This window comes from Malania oleifera, chromosome 11 (assembly GCF_029873635.1).
Source record: "Malania oleifera isolate guangnan ecotype guangnan chromosome 11, ASM2987363v1, whole genome shotgun sequence".
Classification (NCBI taxonomy): domain Eukaryota; kingdom Viridiplantae; phylum Streptophyta; class Magnoliopsida; order Santalales; family Ximeniaceae; genus Malania; species Malania oleifera.
Genome location: NC_080427.1, coordinates 62,089,888 through 62,097,933, shown reverse-complemented (window position 1 = coordinate 62,097,933; position 8,046 = coordinate 62,089,888).

Here is an 8,046-nt window from a genome sequence, read left to right as displayed (position 1 = left end):
ATATTAGTCTGTCTGTTACTACACCAACTGGGGCTGTAGGAATATGTAGAAAGGTACTCAGGAACTGTCCAGTTGGTATTTAGGGGAGGTCTTTATCAGCTAATTTGGTGGTTTTAGATATGCATGGTTTTGAGGTAATCTTAGGAATGCACTAATTAGCCGCCCACTATGCCAACATTGATTGCCATCAGAGAGAGGTAGTATTCAAACCCCCAGAGGGATAGGAGTACATATTCGTGGGATTATGTGCGCGCACCCCACCCCAGTTACTATCTGCTATTCAGGCACGTAGATTGCTATTAGAAGGCTTTCGGGGATATTTTGCCTGTGTGAAGGTACTATCGGAAGGGGAGCTAAGGGTGGGGGATATCCCAGTGGTGAGGGATTTTCCTGATGTATTCCCTGAGGATTTTTTGGGACTATCTCTTGATCGTGAGGTAGAGTTTGTTATTGATCTGGTTCTGGGGACAGCGCCGATTTTGAAGGCATTGTATAGAATGGCACCGGCAAAGCCGAAAGAATTGAAAAAACAATTGTATGAACTGTTAGATAAGGGGTTTATTCAACCCAGTGTGTCGCCCTGGGGAGCACTGGTTTTGTTTGTGAGGAAGAAGGATGGGTTGATGAGGTTGTGCATTGACTACGGGGAAATAAACAAAGTAACTATCAAGAATAAATACCCGCTTCCGCGTATCGATGATTTGTTTGATTAGTTATAGAGGACACAAATCTTTTTGAAGATAAACTTACGCTCTGGGTACCATCGGGTGAAAGTAAGGGTGGAAGATGTTCTGAAGACGGCATTTAAAACATGATATGGCCATTATGAATTTTTGGTTATGCCATTTGGGTTGACGAATGCTCCTGCAGTTTTTATGGATTCGATGAACAGGGTCTTTCACTAGTATTTGGATCAGTTTATGATAGTATTTATTGATGATATACTGGTATATTCACAGAGCCAAGTGGAGCATGAGGAACATCTAAGGATACTGCTTCAAGTGCTAAGAGAAAAGAAGTTGTATACGAAGCTCAAAAAGTGTGAGTTATGGTTGGAACAGGTTACCTTCCTTGTACACGTTATATCCAGGGGTGGTATTTCTGTTGATCCGAGTAAGATTGAGGTGGTAGTAGACTGGGTACGACCAAAGAATGTGCACGAGATCAAGAGTTTCTTAGGATTGGTTGGGTACTACTGCAGGTATGTTGAGGGCTTCTCTAGACTGCCAGGCCCATTGACCAGGAAGAGAGTAAAGTTTAAGTGGTCTGATGAATGTGAACAGAGCTTCCAAGAATTGAAACAACGACTCATCACTATGCCTATGTTGATGATTGAAAGAGGGGTTTATAATTTACAGTGATGCGTCCCATAAATGGCTCAAATTTGTGTTGATGTAGTAAGGGAGAGTGATAGCCTATGTCTCACGACAGTTGAAAGAATATGAGAAGAACTACCCTACCCATGATCTAGAATTGGCAGCGGTTGTTTATGCACTGAAGATTTGGGGACATTATCTATATGGGGGTAGGTGTGAGATATTTACTAACCATAAGAGTTTAAAGTATTTCTTCACGTAGAAGGAATTAAATATGAGGTAGAGAAGATGGCTGGAGCTAATAAAGGATTACGACTACACTATCGGCTACCACCCAGGAAAGGCTGATGTAGTCGTTGATGCTTTGAGTTAGAAATTAGTGGATTCATCTGTGTCTGCAAAGGATATTCATCATCCGATCCATATGGATCTAGAGAGGCTCGGTGTGGAACTGGTAGAGGGTGATCACCAGACGTTTATTGCTAACTTGGTTTTGTAGCCAACTCTATAGGAGAGAATTAAAGTAGCTCAGAGGAATGATGCAGAACTAGTAGAGCTTATGGGGAAGGTACAAGATGGTCAGGAAACAGAGTTCAACATCTCAGATGATAGAGCCTTGAGGTTCCGTACCAGGTTATGCGTTCCTGCCGACCTTGAGATCAAGAAGGTCATTCTGGAGGAAGCGCATTGGTCCCTGTATACTGTACATCCAGGTAGACCTAAAATGTACAGGGATCTTTGAGAGTCCTTCTGGTAGAGCAACATGAAGAGGGAGATAGCCCAGTATGTGGATTAGTGTTTGACGTGTCAGCAAGTGAAAGTTGAGCATTAGAGACCGGCGGGATCATTATAGCCACTCCATATTCCTGAGTGGAAGTGAGAGCATATAGCGATGGATTTTGTCACAAGATTGTCACCGTCGTTGCATGGACAAGATGCTATCTGGGTAGTGGTGGATCGATTGAAAAAGACTACCCACTTTTTGCCGATTAGAGTTAGGTACTCCATAGACAGATTGGTTGAGTTATATATCCAAGAGGTAGTTAGGCTCCACGGTATCCTAGTGTCCATAGTTTCAGACAGAGACACATGGTTCACATCTCGTTTTTGGAAGAGTCTGCAAGGGGTCATGGGTTCTCAGTTGTCGTTCAACACATCTTTTCATCCTCAGATAGATGGGCAGACGGAGAGGACAATACAGATTCTGGAGGATATGTTGCGAGCATGTGTGCTGGACTTTGGAGGTCGTTGGATGTAGTATATGCCATTGATTGAGTTTGTGTATAACAACAGCTATCAGGCCAGCATTGGGATGACACCGTATGAGGCGATGTATGGCAGGAGGTGCTGATCCTCTTTATACTGGGACGAGATTGGGGAGAGACAGATATTGGGTTCAAAATTGATACAGCAGACTCATAATAAAGTCAGACTCATCGGAGACAGGATCCGAACAGCACAAAGCAGGCAGAAGAGTTATGCAGATACTCGCCGATGAGAATTGGAGTTTGACGCAGGAGATCACGTATTCCTAAAGGTGGCACCAATGAAGGGAGTTATGAGGTTTGGGAGGAATGGTAAGCTGAACCCTAGGTATATTAGACTATTTGAGATTCTTAAAAGAGTGGGTCCAGTTGCCTATCAATAGGCATTACCACTGGTCCTGTCTAGGATCCATGACGTATTCCACGTTTCTATGCTGAGGAAATACATCACAGACCCCTCCCATGTGATCAGTTATAAATTACTAGAGTTGGGTGATATTTTAGCTTATAAGGAAATGCCAATACAGATTCTTGACTAGAAGGAATAGGAGCTACGAACGAAGAAGATTCCACTAGTGAAAGTTTTATTACGCAACCATGCCATTAAGGAGGCTTCCTGGGAATTAGAGGATCAGATGCGTCAGAGATATCCACACTTATTCAGTGGAATTTAGTGTTGAACCAGTTAGAGTAAAGGAATAATACTGTGTATTTTTATTTGTATAGTGTAATGTAGGATAGATAGAGTTTTTGTTTTGGACGTGAATGGCTTTGGGAGAATTTTGAATAGTTGTAATATCCCAGAACTCTCGTTGTAACCACGGTATTCCTCCGTCATAAGTGAGGATAATTAATAAAATTGGAAATATTTTCTCTAAGGATAGGAAGCAGAAGAATAGCAAATTTTGAGGATAAAATTTTTAAAAGGATAGGAGAATGTAATAACCCCAAAAATGACTACAAGATTAGTGGGGTGATTCCCAAAAATAAAATTAATTAATTAATTAATTAATTAAATTTATAAAAAAGAAAAGAAAAAAATAATAATTAAAATTTATTTTTATTTTTATTAATAAAATTTATTATTATTATTATTATTATTATTATTATTATTATTATACAATCATTCCTGAAGTTTGTTGAAGCTTCAGGAATGGTTTTGGAAACAGAGAGTTGCGCAAGAGTTTCCCCTGGGTTCTCTCTCTCTCTCTCTCTCCTCGTTCTCTCTCCCTTTCTCCTCAGTTTTGTGACGGATACTCGCCCGATCGAAAATCAGGGAATACCACTGGACTACATTTTCCGCTGCCGTCATTTCTATTGGAGTGGATTGGTTGTAGGAGTGGTGTAGGCGTAACTCCTGGGGTAAGCTAATTTCTACTTTTATCTCAATTTCTTATGAATTTTAAAGCTCAATTAACGATCGGATACCACCACGAGAATTTAGGGATAATTCTTTACAAGTCTAGCGGAGCAGATTTCTCGTGAGTTCGTCGTGGGCATAACCCCAAATTTGGGATAAGGGGGTTGTTAAGGGGCTAATTGCTATTTAAATAGTGTTGATTTAGAAATGCTAGAATATTGAACATTTGAGGTTGAAGTAGGATTTTTGAAATTTAGGGCCCGGGTGAGCGCCGCAAGTGTAATTTTGGGACTCGCAGGCATAGTTCAGAAAATTAAGTGAGGGTGTTAAATATTAGTTTAAATGTTAATTTGGGGTATATGGAACCTAGGGAAGGTTATATGGGTATTATTTTGGGGAAATGAGTTAATTAATATGGGGAAAATGCAATTGCAGGATTTGAGTATTGGGAACCAAAAGTGTAGGATCTAGGTATTAACGAGACTCTCAATAAGTCAAGTAAGGGAATAAATTATAATAGTATTTTTAGAGCTACTATTTGAATTAATATGTGAAAATGAGCATATGGTATTTTGTCTAGAAATTATTATGATATAAATATCAAATAAATTGTGTGGCATTTGAGTAATATTAAATTGTGATATTTTGGAGTGAAATTAATATATTATGAATATTAGATGAAAACTCTGTGGCATATGACGTATATTGAAAAATGTGAAATATAATGATGAGTAATTTCTAAGAAAATATTGAAATGAGAATTATTGATGTGATTAGTGGAAAATAATGAAATATGGTATTTATATGTGAGTAGAAATGTTTTGCATGAAAAATTAGATTTGCGAATTACTTATATGGGTAGTTTGAGAAATGTTGAAATACGTGAAACGTGATATATACTATTATGAGATGATGAAATGTGCACAAAAAATGATGAGAACATTTATATTGAGATGAATTAAATTATACAGATATGAGATTAATGATGTATATTGATATGGAAATATTGAAATGTGAAAATGAGAACGTGAATTCTGAAACGTATATACTGGAATATGATTAATGAAATGTCAATACCACAAAATAATTGTGGGTATGTGGTAGTGAACCCTGATGGATGGTTATGGAAACTCTAATGATGGGTTGTGATATTGACCACAGTACCGTTGCTAGTGGTGTAGTGCAACCACACGGACTCTTGAAACGTGTGGCGTGACACTCGACTGAGCTGTTTTATAGAGTTGTTGTGCCCCCTGAGTCCAGATCAGAGCTATAGGTCGGCCAGTCACTACAGATGCGAGATATGTGATATGATATTTTGATCTAACCAGGTCGGCCAATCGCGGTTAGATCCAGCCTTCGGGTCGCACAACCTTGACCATGGGGGGGAAGCATGGCATGAAAAGAAAGATCCTCAGGGTAGCCATGAGTTACAGACGTGATGTTGGTACTAGGTACCAAGGATACTCATGAGCTGGATAGTAAAATGGAAACGGAAAGTGAAAAAAATGATAAAACGAACTAAAATGAGAAATGAAAGAAATAATGGAAATTGAGAAATAGAGAATGGTAAAATTAAGAAATGGAACCGTGTGAGTTAATAATATAAATAATTGAGGCGAAGTGAAACTCTCCGCCTGAGAGCTTACTGAGTAAAATGAGTGCACTGATAAGGTATCAGATATGACCATACCTGACTGCATAACGTGTTAGGACAGAGGGAAGCTACCTGTATGGGCGGGTAATCTTTCCTATTCTCAGAAAATTCGTAGGTAAATAGGTGTTGGAATGATTGAATTTGAGAAATAATTTTAAAGCTTATAAAAGCTTGTGTTGTATATCTATATGATTATGAGAATATAATTATCAGTGTATTTTTCTCTGATAAAATGTTGATTTGAAAAGTAAAGTGCATTATAACTGAACTCATATGACCGCACACTGTAAATAATTTATTCCTTCTTATTGAGATGTGTCTCACCCAAATTATCTAAATTTTTTAAGGAACAGGGATAGGCCAGGTGATAGAGTTCCGTGACCATAAGGAGCTGAGACTCTGACACACAGGGTGAGTTTTTGGACTAAGGGAGGTGTAGTTCCCCTAAAGTTGAGTTGTTTTTGAGTTTGTGATGGTAATGTATTTATATATATATGTATGTTGACACTTTGGGTATTGTATTCTAGTTGTTAAGTATGTACTATCTTCCTCTGTTAGGTTGTATAAATAAAATGACTTTCTACCCGGTACCCAATGCGGGTCGGGTCATATGAATGGTAATAGGTTTGTTGACGTGGCTGATTTGTAAATGTTGTTGATGATGAGTGAATATTTATTTATTATTGTTTTATATAAAAAAAATTGTATGAAAATGGGTGTCACAACAGGAGTGCGAAGAAGTTATATTTGTCACAGGAGGAGTACATTGAGAAAGTGTTTCAAAGGTTCAATATGGACAAAGCAAAAGTGGTTAGCTCTCCTCTTGCTACCCACTTTGGACTAAGTACAAAGGAATCTCCTTCTACAGATAAGGAAAAGGAAGACATGGAAAGAGTTCCTTATGCCTCAGCAGTAGGAAGTTTGATGTATGCAATGGTTTGCACAAGACCAGATATAGCCTATGCAGTTGGTGTAGTTAGCCGATTCTTGTCAAATTCGGGAAGAAAGCACTAGAATGCAGTGAAGTGAATCATGAGGTATCTTCATGGCACTTCTAGTGTTAGACTTGGTTTGGGAAACGGACAACCGTTGTTAGTTGGCTACACTGATCCAGATATGGCTGGGGATGTGGATACTTATAAGTCTACTTCGGGCTATTTGATAACTTTTGCAGGTGGAGCTATAGCTTGGCAATCGAGACTTTAGAAGTGTATTGCTCTTTCTACAACAAAAGGTAGAGTTTATTGCAGCAACGGAAGTAACTAAAGAGTTACTATGGGCAAAGAAGTTCTTCAGAGAACTTGGTTTCAAGCAGCAGAGGTATGTATTGTTTTGTGATAGTCAGAGTGTTATTCATCTTGTTAAGAATTCCAGTTTCCATGCAAGATCAAAGCACATTGATATATGATACTATTAGATCAGAGATGCGTTGAACGATAAGTTACTGGAACTTGAGAAGGTTCACACTAATGATAATGATTCTGATATGTTGACAAAGACACTACCAAGGGAGAAGCTTGAAGTTTGTTGTTCGATCGCTGGAATGACGATTCCCTCCACATAGTCGGAAAGGGGGAGATTTGTTGGGTTATTTCCTTCCATATGGAGGAAAGCCCAAGTGGGCTTTATTAAAAGTCCAAAGCTTAGCCCTTTAGTGTGATAACTTAAAGGAAGTTATAAAAAGAGAATGGAAAAGGGAGGAGTCGTCACTTCTCAAAAGAAAGAGAGAAAAACGTGATTTTTCTCATGCTACCCAGATTTCATCAAGACTCTGATCCTGCTTCGTTTGTGGTCCGATCGAACTGAAATTTAGAGAAGAGGTTTATGACTCAAGGAGCTACAATATGAACGATGGAGATCGAATTTTGAGCTCAGGCGTTGTGATTTTTGCCCGTGAACAGTAACCACGATTTTGGTATATCCTCTCCAATTCTCTTTATATTTGTCAAGATTGTTGATATCTTGATAAGATATATTTATAACCTCTAATTGCGATTAGAGAAGACTTGGTTTACCTATTATTTGATTGATAGTGGAGGTTTCAACTGGACTAAGTCTTGTGGTTTTTCTTCCTCACACTAGGGAAGTTGTCCACGTAAAAAATTGCTTTTGTTCTTGTGCCTTGGTGTGATTAATTATTTTACCTATTATTTTCAACATGTATGAAAGTAGAGATACACTATATTTGCTTGCATATAAGGAGTAGTTTTTTGTTGATATCTCTCCTAACAAAATCGACCAGTACAATTGGGTTACACAAAATAAAAAACCGTCAACCAATCCATAAACCATTTGAAATCAATTTTTTGGGTTGGTTTAATTTGGATTGGTTGAAATGATGGTCCTTAATTGATTTGCTATATACCTATATTTTATTTTTTAAAATTAATTTCGAATTTAAGTTGTCTCCCTATTAAGTGTGGACTTATTGACTAGTTTTTCTTTAAT